Below are 19,938 nucleotides of genomic sequence, written 5' to 3'. Positions count from 1 at the left end.
GCACTGGTTCTTGGAAAAGGCATTACAGGTCCTGGTGGATAAGGGCCAGAGGAGAAGGGATATACTATACCCACAGGAGGGAAGGAGCTCACTTTATCCTCCTTGGCCTCCAGCCCTTCTCTCCTGTAGCAGTTGGTGTGGCTCTGCCTGATCTCATTTCCCCCTCCCATTCCTCGTCCAGCCCAAGTGGGACCCCTCGGAGGACACCCATGTCAAGCACTCCCTTTCCCTTGACTCCTTTATTGCATTCAATAATGTGGAGCAGCACAGCACTTACACTTTTTAGATTAAGCCTTCATAGAATTTGTGGAATAAATGTGACTTGAGTGTTGGTGAAGTCTTAGCCAAGTGACACAAACTGTTTTATATTTATTCTGACATAGGATGTGAGTGTTGCTGACAAGGCCAGCATTTGTTGCCCATGCATATTTGCTCTTGAACTGAGTGGCTTGCCACACCATTTCAGAGGGCAGTCTCCAGAGGAAAATCTCCTGACCTGTAGCTCCCATTCACAACTCCAACAGCAATGGCCATGAAATGGAGAAAATGCCTTTAAATGGTGAGTGACCCTTTAAATAACACTTGAAATCAACATCAACATCATGGGCAGGATTTTCAGCTCGGGGTGTGGGCGCGTGCCCGACAAGCACGAGTGTGGAATAGTGCGCAATGACACGGGCAAGCATCCTGACATCATCGCGCAATTGTGTGACAATTAAGAGGGCTATTAAGCCCCTTAATCAATTAATTAAATTGAACTTTTCACTGCTCATCCAACCTTATGGTTGGTGGGCAGGCGAATAGGCCAGGCGGCCTTTGTATTTTATGTAAAACCTCATCCACAGGTGGGATGAGGTTTCGAACGGTGATTAAAAAAACAGTAACATTTTTTAAAACTCATATTTCACATGTCCCTGTTCATGTGACAGAGTCACACGGAGGGACATGTTTTCCTTATTTTTAAAATCTTTATTTCTCATGTTAAAAATCTTCAGCTCAGGGAGATTTCACTGAGTACACCCATGCTTATGCGCACAATTCTGCGCTTGCCCTCCCCCCGTCCCCACCCCGGCAGCGCTGAGGTTATCAGCGGTGTCACACTGGCAGGCCGTTAATTGGCCAACCAGTGTGAAATCACGGCCAGGGCCCAATTATGGGCAGCGGACTGTTGCGTGGCCGCTCCCGGGCATGCCTGCTGCACCCGCCCGATGAGGGGAAAATGCAACCCCCCATGTTTACTCCCAAATGGCAGGTCAAGAAAGAGTATTAGTTGAAGCAGTAGCAAAAAAAAAAGCAAAGCAGCCTCTTTAATGGGCACTAGCAGCCATTTTAAGTGGTAATTAACTGTTGAATCAGCTTCTGGGTAGGTGTTCCTAGCATTGGCTTCAACTCTTTACCAAGATTATGTTTTTGCACTAATGCCAATTCAAATCTAATTGCACTAGATGCTAATTCACAGAACAGCTACACCAAGAGAATTGGAACTCAGCCTCATTCATGCATTAAAACAGTCTACATTTAAATTGAATGTTTACCATGTCATTTTAGTTATATACCTTGTATATAATACAAACAGAATGCATGATTACAAACCAGAGTATGATTTATGTGGTGCTCGTGATACCAACTATAATTCACTCTTGACTTCATTGCTCATGAGTTATCCTGTCAGTTCCCGATTGGATATAATTCGATTCTCGTTGCTCCCAATGTGGATCTTCTTTTGGAAACCTTCGAACATGCTGAGCTTGTCATTACTGCTATAGTGGACTATTCCTGATGTCAGCTTTAAACCTAGCCATCCTCACTGCTTAAACAGCAAGATTAGCAATTAATGACTCATGTGAACCTTTGTTCATCATGAATGCACATTATCTGTAGCAATAAAAAGGACGTCAGCCAATTTAACATTAATTTTGTTCTCTCACTTGTGTAATTCTGCTAATAATGAACATTCATGTAGAAAAGTCTCGTTTGAAGAATAAAACACAATCATATTTGTCCTTATTTTGTTCTGGTGTTTTATGTAAATACTGTGCTGTATTGTGATAATGTAGACCATCCATTACTCACTTTTGACTAATTTCTGTTTAGCTGAATTATGTTAATTTTGATGTTATGTCATTTGTAATTTAAGGCTATTATGGCATTTGTGTGGACCACAACAAGTTGAAACACTCCACATGTTGGCACTTAGAGGCAAAAATTGCTTTAATAAACACACACATCTAATTTGACAGGCTCTTTTACCAATCAATAAATGTTAGTTCTACATGCATGCAATGAAGTCAGTGTATTCACTTGAACTTCCACTACTTATGCAGTGGTGACTCTCACATTATGAAGAAGTAGCAACAGAATTCACTATGTTGTTCCTATTTTAAATAAACATATCTACAAAATGAATTGACCATGATTTTTTTAACAAAATGCAACATTAATACAGATATCATTACTGTATTTTTGGAAATAAATTGGTGTAACAATGTGACAGGGAATTAAAATGATGAACTACAAAACTTGATGCAGAAAGAGTCAAAAGCAAATAAACTCCTTCATTTTCTTGCAGAAATAAATTTAAAGGTTAAAAATAATAGAATTTTGGTATTAAAGATAAAGATGGATCATAAGGTAGATGTGTTAGAAAGGAACAGATTTAATAATTCAATATAATAGCCTTAATATGATAATTTAAAATGTCAGTTCAACAAGATGGCAAATATTTGATCAAGTGTTTTATAAATTAAACATTATAAATTTTACACAACTACTACTTACGTATTCTATTTCCACACCAACATTACTCTTACTACGTGTTACCATTCTCTGCCATTTGTTTTCCTTTGGGGTGTGCACTGGTGGAATTCAAGATAAATTTCGCTTTCAGTAAAAATGAAAATATCTTCCCACTAAAAGCATGTTACATTTAGAAATAGAAACACTATAGGCAAAATAATAGTACAAACTAAATGCGCTGTTTACAGTAATCAATAACTGACAAGGATACTAAGGCCTTGGCCAAAAATAACAAATTCTGTTGGACATTTTTGGCTGGATTGTTCTCCTTCTGAGTGTGTTCAAGCCTGGCTGCACATCCACCTATCCCTTTGACATCAAAATAGCTCCAACACATTTTCCGGGTCAGGGGTCATTTTGCATGAACATGGGGTCCACCAGTGTTGTGGGGGAAATTCTTGGTGGTGCTGCATTAAAAACATATATCCAGGAACCCCTGAAATTACACCTTGAAATCACACAGTAACAAATGAATTTATTTGATATTTTTCCTCTATTATTTTAGTAGCAATATTAACACATATTTTAAATAAGTTATTATCTCCATTATGTAATAGTACTTTTGGTGAAAACTGACTGTTGGTAGATATTTTCTACATTTATACACAAATTAATCATAGGCTACTTCCAGCTAAATAATTAACGATTTCCTGAATCTTTAATTGTTAGTGCTGGAGTGCACTTAAGCAAATACTGTCATTATGTAATTATTCATATACACTGAGAAAGCCTGTGTTTGTGATTAAATAGTGGAGCTTCCATCCCTCAATATTGTATAAAGCCCAGTATATTTCTCAAAGACCCATGTTATCAATCACATTAGAAAGCACAAAGCTACGTTTTGCTGTACCTACCACCTCATCTAGATTCAAGACACTAAAGCTTGAATTTTTGCTCCCAAGTCAGGAGTGCAGAGTCAGGAAAATTCCATAAGACCGACTTGAAAAAAAGTGCCCTAGGTGGCCTGATTTGTTCTGCGGGGCACTGGTGTGAATGGAAGTCAGGCCCGCCGACCCTGGAAACAGTGTGGAGGCAGCCACAAGAGCTGCTGGTGTGGAGGTGGGTTGTGTGAAAGTTTGTCCTTGGTGCTCTGACACTTTGTTTTCAGCTGTAAAAAAATACAAGAAAATGAAGAACAGCCCTCGAGCCCTCATCTCTCACAACCCCTCACCCCCTACACACTCCACGTGTCCTATCCATGCCAATGCATGCCACCTCATCACCCCACTTTGGCCCCTCATACCCTCCATTCCAACCTATGTCCCTCTACCCGTCCCCCATGACCCTTTATAGCCCCAATGCCAACTCAGTGCTAACTCATGCCAACCCATATGCCCCACCCACCACTCTTTGCCCTTACAGCCCCCATGCTAACTCACTCAGTACCCACCACGTGCAGACTTCAGGACCCATGCTGAGATGAAATAAAGTTCTAAGTGTCTATTGATGACTTCACTATTTAACAAATGCTCTCATTGATTAAAAAAAAGGTCCACTACATTTACATTCCTTCAACTACTTAATCCCTCATAAAAGTAAGCATTTCTATTCATAGAACCACATCAATGACTTTATAACCACTTGGAGCTGCCAATCAAACTGTGACCTGAAAGGCACCCCACTGTGATATTGATAGGTTATGGAATCAGTCATGCAGCACAAATCCTATAATGAGAACCATCAGGTCTATGTCAAAGTGGAATAAAATAGCAAGCATTGACTTTTTTTAAACTACAGACATTTTTTAATTTAAAGGTCAGGAGATTTAAATGCTTTGATAGCTCAATAGTTCCAAGGGATTTAAATGCCTCAACAGCTTAACAGTTCCAATGAGGGATAGGTGGGAGCTGAGGGGAGATTGCCAAAGATATCATGGAGCCTTCACAGAGCTCTCACCCTTGTTCTGCTCTTCTGGACCTAACACTGAGTTCAACAACTTCAGCCCATATGAACTCACTTCTCCACCCCTACTCAAATTTACTTTTTATTGCAATTTTAGTTTTAATTTTTATTTAGTTTCATTTTTTTTATTTATTCATATTTTTACTCCTTTTCCCCCAACCCCCACACCCCTTGTTCCTATGTTGTGCTTTCACAGAGCACTAAGCCTTGATCTGCTATTAGCATATTCTGCCACTATCAGCACCTTCTTTAGTCTTTATCATTACCTATAACACTCCTTTTGTCTTGTGTCCATGACATCTTTGTCAATCTCCCCTTAGCTCCCAGCTATCCCTGACCTTCTATCTTGCTTCACCTGCTCCACCCCCTCTTAAACAGTATAAAGTACATCACATGTCTACTTCTATTTAGCTCTGAAGAAGAGTCATACAGACTCAAAACGTCAACTCTTTTTCTCTCTCCGCAGATGCTGCCAGATCTGTTGGGTTTTTCCAGCATTTTCTGTTTTTATGTACAAACTATATACGTGCGGCCATTCTCCGGCTGGCACATGCACAGAAGCCAAAGAATATCAAAAAAGAACTCTCTGCACACGTGCGGCCATTCCGAGGCCTGCGCATGCGCAGAGACTGCCGGGGTCCGCTGGGAACTGCAGTTTCCAAACTCCAAGGCCTGATCTCCATTTTAAAGGGTAATCTTTTCTTCCTTTTTTTTAGAGTTCATAACATTACTTTTGTCTTTCACACTCATTATTTTAAACCTTAATATTTTATGAGCACTATGGCTTAGATATTCCCCTATGCTTGCTTCTTTTAATTGCTCTAGTTCATTTCCCATCACAAGATCCAGTTGTGATTTTTCTCTTGTTGGGGTTCTTTGGCACAATGTGGGCAGGATTTTCTCCCCGCTGGGGGCGAAGTTGAATTGCAGGCGCGCACAGGCGTGCCTCCGATCGGCACGCACAGGCGCGCCTCTGATCGGCGCCCCCAATCGGGGCCGCAGCACCATTTTACGTGGGTGGGCCAATTAAGGCTCGCCCAGCATGACGGCTGCACAGAAGCACTATGCGCTCCCTGTGCGGGCGGGGGGGATGATCCCTAAACCTGAGAGTGCGCTCTTTCGCACATACGCACGAAAGAGCGCACTCATCTCCCTGAGGCTAAGTGCTGCCTCAGGGAGATCGGCTGTTCTATCACAAATATTAAAAATAGAGACAAAAAATTCCTGACATGTCCCCTCATGTGACACTGTCACATGAGTTGGGACATGTCCATAATTTTTTAAAAAACTTTAATAAAATTTTTAAAAACCTATGTGAAACCTCATCCCGCCTGTGGATGAGGTTTCATGCTTTTCTAATTCCCACCGGGGCTCCTGGCCTGCCTGCCAACCTTAAGGTTGGATGGGCAGGTTCATTAATTAGTTAAATGACTCTGTCAGTGGCCTCAATTGCCCATTGACAGGTCAGCGGGCCCACAGCTGATTTTGCTACGCCCCCGCCTACTGGTAGATTTAAATGGGGCAGGGTGACATCGGGGGTTCCGCCCGACGTCACTGCGCATCATTTTACCCATCAGCAAGTGGGCCCCTCCCCCTGCTTGCCGACAGGAAAATCCTGCCCTATGTAAGAATAGAGTCTTGAACATACTGATAAAATTCCATTTACTTTCCTCCTTTTTCTACCTCTTCTTGGCAGTTTATTGTGGGGGTTGCTGAAATCCTGCATGGTTGGTATTCTATGGGCAGAATTTTCTGCCTGCCGGGCGGGCGGGCCCAACCCAATCTCCGGCGGGCGGGGAGCCGATCCCCGCCAGAGAAGCGGGCCTCGCCACCATTTTACGTGGGCGGGCCAATTAAGGCCCATCCAGCGTGACGTCCGGCGGGAAGTGCTATGCGCTTCCTGTGCAGGCGAGGGGAATGCCTAAAATCGAGAGTGCGCTTTTTCGCGCATGCGCACGAAAGAGCACACATCTCCCTGAGGCTAAGTGCAGCCTCAGGGAGATCGATTCCACTATGAAAAAGATTAAAAATAGAAAGAAAAAAATTCCCTAACATGTCCCCCTCATGTGACAATGTCATGAGATGTGACATGTTCATAATTTACACTATAACTTTATTAAACTTTTTAAAACCCTGCATGACACATCATCCCGCCGCTGGATGAGGCTTCATGTTTTTTCTATTTGCCGCCGGGACTCCTGGCCTGCCCGCCAACCTTAAGGTTGGACGGGCAGGTCCTTTAATTGTTTAAATGATCCTGTCAATGGCCTCAATTGGCCATTGACAGGTTGGCGGGCCAGCAGCTGATTTTTCTGCGCCCCCCCCCCCCCTCCCCAAAATTTAAATGGGGCGGGATGACCTCGGGGGTTCCACCCGACATCATCCTGCGTCATTTTACGCGTCGGCGAGCAGGTCCCGCCCCCTGCTTGCTGACGGCAAAATCCTGCCCTTGTCTTTCATGCATTCATAGATTTGCCTATATTTTCTTCCTCCACTTCCCTTCTACTAGGTGGTCTGTAGATTACCCCCATATCATTAACATGATCTGCCTCTCCATCACTTCTCTTGAACTCTCAATTCTGTCCATGCTGCAGTCAGGTGAGCACTGCGAGAAAGCTCCCTTAAGGCAGACAGCTGCCTCAGGGAGATTCAAACCTTTAAATAATGAAATAAAGGTTTAAAAATCTGCAAAAAAATGACCATGCATCACAATCAAGCACCTGAAAGTACACTTCATAAAAATGCTGTGCACAGATTTTTTTTTTCATAACGGAGATTTCATCCTGCCCTTAGATGAGGGTTGATGAAAAACGCAAAGGCCACCTGGCTGATTCACCTGTCTGCCGCCGTAAGGTTGGATAGGCCACGAAGGAGTGGAGACAATTGTGCCATTAATGGGCTTAATTGCTCCCTTAATTGTCAGCGGGTGTGCTTCTGACTTTTGTGCGCATTCACCGAGTGAAATATCGTACAAGTGTGCGATGGCGCCAGGACGCTCGCCCATGTCATCTCGTGCAATTTTATGCCCAATCGGGTCGGGCACATGCCTGACTGCAGGATGTAAAATTCTGCCCCTTGTCTTCCATAAAGTTTTAAAGAAGCCACAACATCAACGTTAGGAAGATCAAAATGATTGTCTTTTATCCTACCACAAGCTCTGTTCCATTGCCACTGATACCATTCTGCTGCTTAGTTACAATCTCATAATTTTATTGTTTTGCTCAAATTTGATCAAAACTTTAAACCTCACATCCTATCCATCAGCAAGATTACTAGCCTTCACCACAGCAGCAGGTTTCCGTCGGCGTGTCTGTCACTGAAACCTTTATACATTAATTTGTTACCTCCAAGAGTGCAGTTCTAATGCGCTCCTTACTGGTCTCTGACCCTGCACCTCTATAAGCTTCAATTTCTTCAAAACTTGGCTGCACATAACATACCCTCTTTGTCTATAATCTTCATCATCACTGACCTACACTGCCATTGCATTTCTCAACTAATTCAATTCAAAATAATTGACCTTGACTATAAATCCCTCCATGGCTTTGTTCTAACCTTTCTCTGTAACATTCTGATTACCACTTTATTTTTTTTACTCCAGCCTTTTGTGCATCTCCCTCTCCAGTTATCCCACTATTAGTGCAGAATTTTCAGCTACTTGGGTCGAACTCTTAAGCATTTCCTTTCCAAAACTCTCCATGATTTAAACTTCCTCAATCTCGATTTCCATGAACTAGATTTTGGTTACACATCCTAATCTCTTTCTTCCAAGCTCAAGTTTTATTTTCATTACAGCTATTTGTAGAATTTCTTGGTACACCTCTTCATGTTAAAGTTAGAATATAAATGTTAGCTGTTGTTGATACTGTGGCAAATTAATTCCATCACCTACATAGGAGCAGGTGGAATACTAACAGCCCAAAAGGAAGTTTATGTAGCAGGTAAAAAGACTACTTGAATTTAAATTATTTGCAGCTATTTTGAACAAACATGATCCAGGAAAAGGGGAAAACAACAGAACTGTGCACAACATCAAAGCCCTGAATGATCAGCAAATCATTAAGATTTATCCACTGTTTAGTAAAGTTTTGAGGTTACAAGAGGATACTCAGCAATGATGTAGACAAAAGCTTTTATCTACTTCTGTTCTTGTGTTATTTATCTGTTTTTCTTTGTCTATTATACTTATCTAGAAAGAGCAAGGGCTAAGGGATATGGGGCAGAATTTTCTGCCTGTCGGGCGGGCGGTCTGGAGTGGGTGGGCGTGGACCCGATCGCTACCAGCGATCTGGACCGTGCCGCCATTTTACATGGATGGGCCAATTAAGGCCCGTCTAGCATGAATCGCAGCTCCCAAGGTCAGCAGGAATGGGCGGGCGGCGGCGGGACTGTAATGACCGCCGGGTCAAATGGCGACCCGGCAGCCTGTTTTAAAAAGTTACTGCAGCCTTTCAAAGCTGTGAATCATGGCCAGCGGAAGAGCTTCCAAGAGTGCTGCTGGTGAGCAGGCCTGGCAGGAGGGTATGGCAGGGGGGCACTGTGCCCTTCGTTTTTCAGATGATCACCTTGCTGCCCTCCTTGAGGAGGTGGCAGCACGGCGGAAGGTCCTCGTACCCCAAGACAGGAGGAGGAGGCCCCCCCACATGACCAAATGTGCCTGGGAGGAGGTGGCGGAGGTGGTGAGCTCCCGCGATGTGATGCGGCGCACCTGGGTCCAGTGTCGCAAGCGCTTCAATGACCTGTTGCACTCAGGAAGGGTGAGTACCATGTTGGCATTGGTCACTTTACCCAGCAGGTAGGCTTTCCCTCCTGGTGCTCCACCCCCTGCCCCTCTCCAAGTCTGAGTGCAGTGACTGCATTGAATCATTGACTGCATGTGTCCTTCGCTGGGTGGGCCAGCAGATATTGCCCATTCCAAGGTCACCGTGAGCGGATGGTGAAGAGATGGGGTCTGCTCCCACAGCATATGGTACACTGAGGCCCACATTATTGTTTTGGGGGCAACCTGGAGGAGCTGCACCTAGGCACAGTGCTGGAACTCCAGGACATGTCCAAGTCAGGGTGATGACATGCTGGGAGGAAAGTTTCAAGGTGGCGTGGCACCGATTGGTCTTCTGTCCTCTGCACTCCACGTGCTTGCGCCTCCTTGCTATGGAAGGTTAGACTGTGTGATGCCTAATCTGATGTAGGCAGCATTTGGCCAAGGGAGTGGGGGGAAGGGTGTGGGGCAGGGGGTGTGGGTGGGGACAGGCCTAGAATCTTTGTGAGAGTGTTCAGCAGCAGCGGGGTGAGAAGACACTGGAGCCCTGCAATGTCCCACTCTGGTTGGGGTGGGCCATCCACGAAGAGAGTCCAGGTACAAGTAGCACTAATCAATGCTCTTCCTTCCTTTTCAGGAGAAGAATGCACCTAATGCCACCAAGCGGGTGAGGATTGGCAGAGGGCTGGCACAGTTGGTGAATCTCAGCCACTTCAAGCAGGAAGCCCTAGATTTGGAGAGACGCCATGTGCCCAGGTCCACCAGTGTCGGTGAGGCTGGGGTGCCATGGGCAGGTATATGTGCCCAGCAATGAGGTCACCATTGTTCTCCCAACAGCCATGGCAGTGTTGAATGTTCAGTGATTGAACTTTGCAACATGGCTTGACCATTGCTTATGGAAGGATGAGCGCATAATGATCCAGGGGTCAGGGATGCACATTGACATTGTCTCCATGTTAACTGATCCAATGTACTTGTTCTTCCTTTCAGCATCAGCGGAGCAGGGCCAAGAGGAGGAGGCACAGGGGCCCCCTCTCACACCTGAGGGCCCTGAAGTGTCACCTGCTTTACACTATCTCTGCCAGGCAGGCACCAGCATAGATATTAGCACCTCGGTGGGGATTAAAACTGTGTCCTGGGGCACAGCGGTGAGGGCACTTCATAGTCGCTGGAGGAGCTGGCAGAGACAAAGAGTGCCCATGGTGCCAGCAGTCAGAGGACCAGGCACATGCACAGTCGATGCCTGATGATGTGCCTCTGGAGTCGTCCGAGATGCAGCAGGTGCAGGAAATGTGGCCGGGTGTGTGGGAGCATCTAGTGGAGATATATGAGGCTATGCTTGGCTTGGTCTCCGTGGCGGAGGAGTCTACGTGGACTATCGCCGCAATGAGCCTCATGGCCGAGCACCATGCGTTCTCCATGGAGAGAGTGGCGATTCTCATGGAGAGGCTACTCCAGGAGATCCATCAGGGCTTCTTGGGGAGGGGCTCTGACCATCAAGCCCCCATATCAACATTGACCTCAGCTGGTCAGTGTTAGTGTGGGAGATGGTCTGGGCACCAGGTTTCCCAGCTCGGTGCCCATCCATCCACGGTGATCAGGGGGGTCCGAAGCGACCTCACGTCGGCACAGCAGCTGCCTGTCATCTCTGCGGGCTCCTCTCAGGGTGCTCCAGATGAGGGTGGCAGCTCCTCCGCCCCTTTGCCAGTGACCATTGCATCTGTTGAGGCTGCGATGACTGGGGAGATGCCAGCTGTGGAACTGGCAGCTCCCTCCCAGGCAGGGCCAGCACTGGCTCCACGGGCCAGAGGACACCGCCAAGGTCATCGAGGCCAACAGGACAGCAGAGTGAGCAGGCTGTCTCAGATGCCAGTCCCAGCGAGGGGACAGCACCAAGACGTAGCATCCGAAAACATAAACATAAGGCACCTTAGGCACACCACAGGTTTATCACTGGTGCTTTTGTGTTGGCCAGCAATGTTGTTTTTATGAGTTGTTATTTTGTTTCTTTAAGTTTCTTTGCTTGTAATATTAAATTAAGACATGTCATCATGGCTGAGGGTGCCTCTTTTCTTCTGCAGTTGGATGGTTTCCAAAAATGTTATGAGTGTTTTGTGGGACATTCAGCTTTATTAACAAGGCACTTAGTTAATGTTCCTATCCAGGCAGATTTTGCACTTAGGTATCGAGTATGGAGCCTGCAGCACAGACTTGTCCTGGAGGTCCAGATGTGGTGTGCTAGCTGAAGGTTCATTGGATTAAAGCCTCCTGGGTGTCCCTGCCTCTCTGGAGTATGCCCGGGTCAGCGTATACCCCCTCAGCATTTCCCTGTGCGTGCTCATCCTCGGACTCACTGCTGGACTCATCGTGTGCAGCCGCATCCACTGCGTCGACGTCTTCATTGTCCACTGCATCCCCCCTTTCCAGCGCAAGATTGTGGAGAGCGCACCATGCAACCACTATCAGTGACACACGATCTGGGGGGTACTGGAGTGCATCCCCTGAGCGATCCAGGCATCGGAAGCGCATCTTGAGAAGACCAATGTTTCTCTCCACCACAGCCCTTGTGGAGCTGTGGCTCCTATTGTACCGCTGCTCACCCTCTGTTCTTGGATGGCGGAGAGGCGTCATGAGCCACCTTCTGAGGGGATAGCCCTTGTCACACAGCAGGCACCCATCAAGCCGGGCTGGAGCACTGAACAGCCCCGGCACCTGGGAGTGTCTGAGGATGTAGACGTCGTGGGAGCTGCCTGGGTACCTGGCACAGACTTGTAGAATCTGTATCCTGTGATCACACACTATCTGCACGTTCATGGAGTGGAAGCCCTTCCTGTTGACGAAGGCACCGGGCTCACCTGCTGGCACCTTGATGGCCACATGTGTGCAGTCTATAGCACCCTGGACATGGGGGAAGCCAGCAATGGCTGCAAAGCCTCTGGCTCGCTCTGTCTGGCTTGCCTGGTCTCAACAGCAGTGGATGAAGGCGAATGCGTGAGAGCGAGAGCGTTTGTAACCTGCTTGATACAAATGTGGACAGCTGATTGGGAGACACCGCAAAGATCACCCACCGAGCCTTGGAAGGAGCCAGAGGTATAGAAGTTGAGGGCTGCTGTGACCTTTAGAGCTACGGGCATGGGGTGTCCACCCACACAGTTAGCAGAGATCTCAGGCCCAATCATCTGACAGATATAGTTAAAAACAAAAAGCTAAAAGCTACTGCGGATGCTGGAAATCCAAAACAAGAACAGAATTACCTGGAAAAACTCAGCAGGTCTGGCAGCATCGGCGGAGAAGAAATCAGTTAACGTTTCGAGCCTTCATGGCCCTTCGGCAGAACTGAAGCATAGTTAGAAGAAGGGAGAAATATAAATTGGTTTAAGGTGGCGGGGGTGGGGGGGTGGGGGGGGGAGAGAGAGACATTGAGGGTGTGGTGATTGTGGAGATGAGCAGATAATCAAAAGATGTCACAGACAAAGGGGTCAAAGAGGTGTTTTGTCTGAGAAAAGTGCTAATTAAGAATGGAGGACAGGATATTCAAAGTACAGCGCTAGTGGGGGTGGGGTGGAAAGGCTAACAAGGTTTTAGTTTTAGATTTAAAAATAATGGAAATAGGTGGGGAAAGAAGAATCTATATAAATTATTGAAAAAAAAGCGGGGGGGGTGGTGGTGGGGGGAGAGAGAGACATTGAGGGTGTGGTGATTGTGGAGATGAGCAGATAATCAAAAGATGTCACAGACAAAAGGGTCAAAGAGGTGTTTTGTCTGAGAAAAGTGCTAATTAAGAATGGAGGACAGGATATTCAAAGTACAGCTCTAGTGGGGGTGGGGTGGAAAGGCTAACAAGGTTTTAGTTTTAGATTTAAAAATAATGGAAATAGGTGGGGAAAGAAGAATCTATATAAATTATTGAAAAAAAAGCGGGGGCGGGTGGGGGGGGGAAGAAACGGGGTGGGGATGGGGGGAGGGGGAGTTTAAGATCTAAAGTTGTTGAATTCAATATTCAGCCCGGAAGGCTGTAAAGTGCCTAGTCGGAAGATGAGGTGCTGTTCCTCCAGTTTGCGTTGGGCTTCACTGGAACAATGCAGCAAGCCAAGGACAGACATGTGGGCAAGAGAGTGGAGTGTTAAAATGGCAAGCGACAGGGAGGTTTGGGTCTTTCTTGCGGACAGACCGCAGGTGTTCCGCAAAACGGTCGCCCAGTTTGCGTTTGGTCTCTCCAGTGTAGAGGAGACCGCATTGTGAGCAACGAATGCAGTAGACTAAGTTAGGGGAAATGCAAGTGAAATGCTGCTTCACTTGAAAGGAGTGTTTGGGCCCTTGGACGGTGAGGAGAGAGGAAGTGAAGGGGCAGGTGTTGCATCTTCTGCGTGGGCATGGGGAGGTGCCATAAGTGGGGGTTGAGGAGTAGGGGGTGATGGAGGAGTGGACCAGGGTGTCCCGGAGGGAACGATCCCTACGGAATGCTGTCGGGGGGGGTGAAGGGAAGATGTGTTTGGTGGTGGCATCATGCTGGAGTTGGCGGAAATGGCGGAGGATGATCCTTTGAATGCGGAGGCTGGTGGGGTGATAAGTGAGGACAAGGGGGACCCTATCATGTTTCTGGGAAGGAGGAGAAGGCGTGAGGGAGGATGCGCGGGATATGGGCCGGACACGGTTGAGGGCCATGTCAACGACCGTGGATGGAAAACCTCGGTTAAGGAAGAAGGAGGACATGTCAGAGGAGCTGTTTTTGAAGGTAGCGTCATCAGAACAGATGCGACGGAGGCGAAGGAACTGAGAGAATGGGATGGAGTCTTTACAAGAAGCGGGGTGTGAGGAGCTGTAGTCGAGGTAGCTGTGGGAGTCGGTAGGCTTGTAATGGATATTGGTGGACAGTCTATCATCAGAAATTGAGACAGAGAGGTCAAGGAAGGGAAGAGACGTATCAGAGATGGACCATGTGAAGATGATGGAGGGGTGGAGATTGGAAGCAAAATTAATAAATTTTTCCAGGTCCCGACGAGAGCATGAAGCAGCACCAAAGTAATCATCGATGTACCGGAGAAAGAGTTGTGGGAGGGGGCCGGAGTAGGACTGGAACAAGGAATGTTCCACATACCCCATAAAGAGACAGGCATAGCTGGGGCCCATGCGGGTATCCATAGCCACACCTTTTATTTGGAGGAAGTGAGAGGAGTTAAAGGAGAAATTGTTCAGCATGAGAACAAGTTCAGCCAGACGGAGGAGAGTAGTGGTGGATGGGGATTGTTGGGGCCTCTGTTCAAGGAAGAAGCTAAGGGCCCTCAGACCATCCTGGTGGGGGATGGAGGTGTAGAGGGATTGGACATCCATGGTGAAGAGGAAGCGGTTGGGGCCAGGGAACTGGAAATTGTTGATGTGACGTAAGGTGTCAGAGGAATCACGGATGTAGGTGGGAAGGGACTGGACAAGGGGAGAGAGAAGGGAGTCAAGATAACGAGAAATGAGTTCCGTGGGGCAGGAACAGGCTGACACGATCGGTCTGCCAGGACAGTTCTGTTTGTGGATTTTGGGTAGGAGGTAGAAGCGGGCCGTCCGAGGTTGGGCGACTATCAAGTTGGAATCTGTGGGAGGAAGATCTCCAGAGGAGATGAGGTCAGTGACAGTCCTGGAAACAATGGCTTGATGTTCTGTGGTGGGGTCATGGTCCAGGGAGAGGTAGGAGGAAATGTCTGCGAGTTGACGCTCAGCCTCCGCGAGGTAGAGGTCAATGTATATAACTGTCTCCCTTGAAAGACGGAACCTCCTTCAGCACTGCATCCCAGACACATTGAGGTAGCTGCTTCTCCGCCTGTATACCCTGGCAGCAGGATAGTGGCGTCTTCTGCGGCCCCTTCCACCTTGGACTACCTCTTGGCCCTGCATCCCTTGTGCCTGCGCCTGTCCTCCCAAAGGTGGCTCCCTTGGAGGCTGAACGTGCACTCCTGGCCTCTTCCCCTTTCTGGCCCTCCCTTCCTCCTCAGGGGAGGTGCCTCTAGAGGGGAGTTCAGCTCCCATTCCCAGGCTAAGGGAAGGCTTCCTGAAACATGCAGGCCCAACAAAGATTCCTCACTGCAGAGTGCTGACCTGAAGGTTGTGAGTCCAGACCAAGCAGCTGGTATGCGTTTTGAAGTATTGCAGATCACACAGGCAAGTATCAGTAACTTTGAAAAAACAACATTTGACAGAGCACACTTGCGACCCCAGTGAGACCTATTATCCCACATGTGGATGAGGTTAATACAAATGTGTCCTACCCGCCTGCTCGTTGCACCCATGTGTCGACCTGAAGATCGCATGGGCGCCGAAAAATCGCTGTTAATTGGGGCCTCAAGGGCCTTAAGTGGTCCGCTAATTAATAGTGGGCGGGCATCGGAGATCAACACGCGCCTGCCCTCTGAAATATCGCGATGATGCACGGTGACATCGGGATGCTCGACTGACGTCACTGCGCATCATTTTATGCACGGGCATGCAGGACCCGCCCCCACACACCAACGGGAAAATTCTTCCCTTGGTGATGATGGTTAGGTGAATAGATCAATCAAAAAGAGATCGGCTTTTTGGGCTTAATGATTGCTTTCTGTTCCTAAAACTTGTTGGAACATGTTTCTCCACATGGTTTTCCAAGTTTAATTTGCCAACACTATTTCACATGAAATATTTTTTATTACTTTCACATTAATGTCAAAATTGAACACCTGACAAACGCCTACTTAACTCTGACAACCTTAGATTTACATTTAACAACCACTTAATGTGTGATACTCACTGCCATTAACCCAGCAGAGAGAGCATATTTCTAGAGCGACTACGTTTCAGGCTGTGAATTTAGAAACCTTTTTCGCACACAGACTTTGACTGAACTTGTGAATATGCTGCTTGAATGGAGAGAGATGATTTACAATCACCAATTCCAGGTGTGAATGTTGCTGAAAGTTTGAATGTTGTGTCCTTGGTCCATGGATATAGCAAACGAAACAAGAACTAACCCCTACCCCGCCATGACTTGCTAATGATATAAAGGTAAGCTAACATTAATACATTAAAAAATCAATGAGCAGATATGAACTCTAAAGTTAATTATGACAAGCTATTATGAATAGAAGCATTCTGTTATCATCATTACATTAATTAAATAAGGTTGAATCGTTAAAATTAGTAGGCAAGTGGACTATATTGCAAGTGCACAGATGGGCAGAGCAATCAATCTGGATGTTGATATAATTTCATATTTTCAGAAAAAGCAGATGAATAACTTGAAATGAAGAGCAAGGTGTTGTAAAAGAAAACATATGGATCCTCTATCGTATTCATGCCCTTTATTTGAGATAGTATGAATTATTTAGAATGCCCTATGTGTGATTCAACAAATGTTGTCCTACTAGCCTGACTTATACGTGTGGGTAAAATAGCTTTAAGATCTTTGTACTTTCATTTATCAGTTAACATTTGGCTTGTCTATGTGGAGCTGCTTTGCAGTGTCAGAGGTAGCAGCAATACCGGAGGGATAAAGTTCTAGGAGAAGACTGTACTGACTTATTGAGTTTATGAAATATAAGACCCTATAATTGTAGAATCCCTTGAGGTAGTACCTCTTTTTTAATATATTCATTCATGGCTTGTGGGCATTTCTGGCTGGGCCAGCATTTATTGCCCACCCTAACTGCCCTTGAGAAGGTGGTGGTGAGCTGCCTTCTTGAACAGCTGCAGTCCATGTGGTGTAGGTATACCCACAGTGCTGTTAGGGAGAGAGTTCTAGGATTTTGACCCAGCGTTATTGAAGGAACGGTGATATATTTCCAAGTCGGATGGTGAGTGGCTAGAGGGGAACTTCCAGGCGGTGTTGTTCCCATGCACCTGCTGCCTTTGTCCTCATATGCTATGCTAGCATCAAGAGAATCCAGGCAGTAAACAACAACTGTATGTTCTGCCTTGATGGTACAGTTACAGTAATTTGCTCACCATTTTCTCATTCATTCTCTTTGCAGGTGACGAGCCCAACCATGTGGCCACTACCACCTCACCGGAGCAAGAGGAATGTTTCCCTCCATACTGTGTAGAGGACAGAATCATTGATTCTAAACAAAATAGGCAACAGCCATTCTTTGATTCATTCCCCAGGGCAATACCTTGACCAATCAGAGTCAACCTACCTGGTTAGAACTTAAACAAAACTTGGCAGTAAACTGTCAGTCATCAGCTAACTGGTGCATCCTCAATGGCAATGCCTCTACCAATCAGAGCCTACTAGCCAAACACCAGCGCTCTCTTCTCCTGAATTATAAATTATTATTCCCTTTACATTTGTTATTCTTACAAATTGCCCTGATGAGTGCAAGACAACATGTGTCTTTTTTCAGAGATCTCAGTTTTCCCGCAAGTGTGGGACGCCATCGACTGAACACATGGCCTTGAGATCTCCCTGGCAGCAGCCTGTGAGATTCAATAGTAGAAAAGGATTTCACTCTCTTAGTGTCCAGCCAGTTCGTGACCACAAAAAGCAGATCCTGCATGTTTGTGCTAGATACCCAGGGAACTCACACGTCTCTTGTATTTTGACACACTCACAGGTGCCACAGACATTTGAGGGACCTCAGCACTTACAGGGCTGGCTCCTCAGGTACAAAGGTACCCCAGGAAGACCTGGATGATGACGCCCGTTTGCCGTCCACATAGTGCTGCTGAAAAGAGGTACAATGCTGCACATTCCGCCACAAGATCCTTGATAGACCAAATGATTGTCCTCCTGAAGATGCATTTCCGATGTTTGGACTGGAAAGGTGGGCCTCTCTACTACTCACCGCAGAGAGTATCCTGCATTATCATTGCTTGCTGTGCCCTGCACAGCCTTGCGCTGCAAAGGGGGAATGTGTTGCCTGAGGGAAAAATAGAGGAGTGAGCCATCTCCTAGGAAGAGGAGGATGTTCAAGGTGATGGATCTGACGAGGGCGAGGATTTAGACAAGCCACATGAAGAGGCCATTGCACGGGTATGATGTGGTAGACGTGCCCAGGGTGACTTGATAGCTACAAGATTCCACGAGGAGTAATGAGCTGACAAATTCTCACAATCAATAATTTATGAGCTTTGCTGCATGGCCAATACCTTCAATTGCAGCGAGAAGATATCCTGAAAGTTCAATTCTCTCACAATGATTATGGAATTATCAGTACTCACCACGTACCCTAATGATGGGATTATTCTTGGAAGGATTAAACCAGGGCAACATTTGGCTGCTGTGGAATCTGATTAGCATTCCCTTCGTGCATGTAGCTGAGCAACTCTTTCACCAAGGCCTAACTAAGTCAGTGCGCATGGCAGCTTCGAAGTGGCTGCAATTCCAAATTACACTGGAACGCACTCATGTCAGTCTGACACCTGCTGAATAAGGTTGACCTGACCATACATGTTGCCTGCCTGGTGCCAGGGTCAAGGATGTCACTGAGTGGGTGCAGGACATTCTGAAGGGGGTGGGGGGTGAACAGACAGATGTCGTGGTCCATATCAGTACCAACGGCATAGGTAAAAAGAGGGATAAGGTCTTGAAAGCAGAATATAGCGAGCTAGGAAATAAATTAAAAAGCAGGACCTCAAAGGTAGTAATCTCAGGATTACTCAGGATTACAGTGCCACGTGCTAGCGAGACCAGGAATAGGACAATAGACCAGATGAATGCGTGGCTGGAAAGATGGTGTAGGAAGGAGGGATTTAGATTTCTGAGACATTGGGACCGATTCTGGCGAAGATGGGATCTGTGCAAGTTGGACGAGTTGCACCCCAGCAAGACCGGGACCAATATCCTCGCAGGGGTATTCGCTAGTACTGTGGGGGAGGTTTTAAATGAGATTGGTAGGGGGATGGGAACCTGGGTGGGGAGCGACAAGAGAGGGAAACAAAGATAGGAGTAAAAAACAGGAAAGTAGAAAGCAAAAATGGAAGGCAGAGAAAACAAGGGCTAGCAGCAAATAGGACCATAGCAGAAAAAAAGCTGTGTAAAAAAGACAAGTCTAAAGGCACTGTATCTGAATGCATGGAGCATTCACAATAAGGTGGATGAATTAACAGCACAAATAGATGTAAACGGATACAATATGATTGTGATTACAGAGATATGGCTGCAGGTGACCAAGGCCTGGAGCTGAATATCCAAGGGACTCGATATTTAGGACGGACAGGCAAAAAGGAAAAGGAGGTGGCATGGCGTTGTTAGTTAAGGATGAAATCAGTGCGATAGTGAGGGGGGAATATTGGCTCAGAAAGTCAAGATGTGGAATTAGTCTGGGTGGAGCTAAAATGCAATAAAGGGTGAAAAACATTAGTGGGAGTTGTCTATAGGCCTCCAAGCAGTAGTGATAAGTTAGGGGATGACATTAAACAGGAAATTAGAGATGCATGTAACAAGGGTGCTACAGTAATCATAATCTACATATAGACTGGGCAAATTAGCAATAATACAGTGGCGAATTAATTTCTGGAGTGTT

The sequence above is a fragment of the Cetorhinus maximus genome, chromosome 4, assembly GCF_964194155.1.
Source record: "Cetorhinus maximus chromosome 4, sCetMax3.hap1.1, whole genome shotgun sequence".
Classification (NCBI taxonomy): domain Eukaryota; kingdom Metazoa; phylum Chordata; class Chondrichthyes; order Lamniformes; family Cetorhinidae; genus Cetorhinus; species Cetorhinus maximus.
This window is presented reverse-complemented; position numbering follows the sequence as displayed.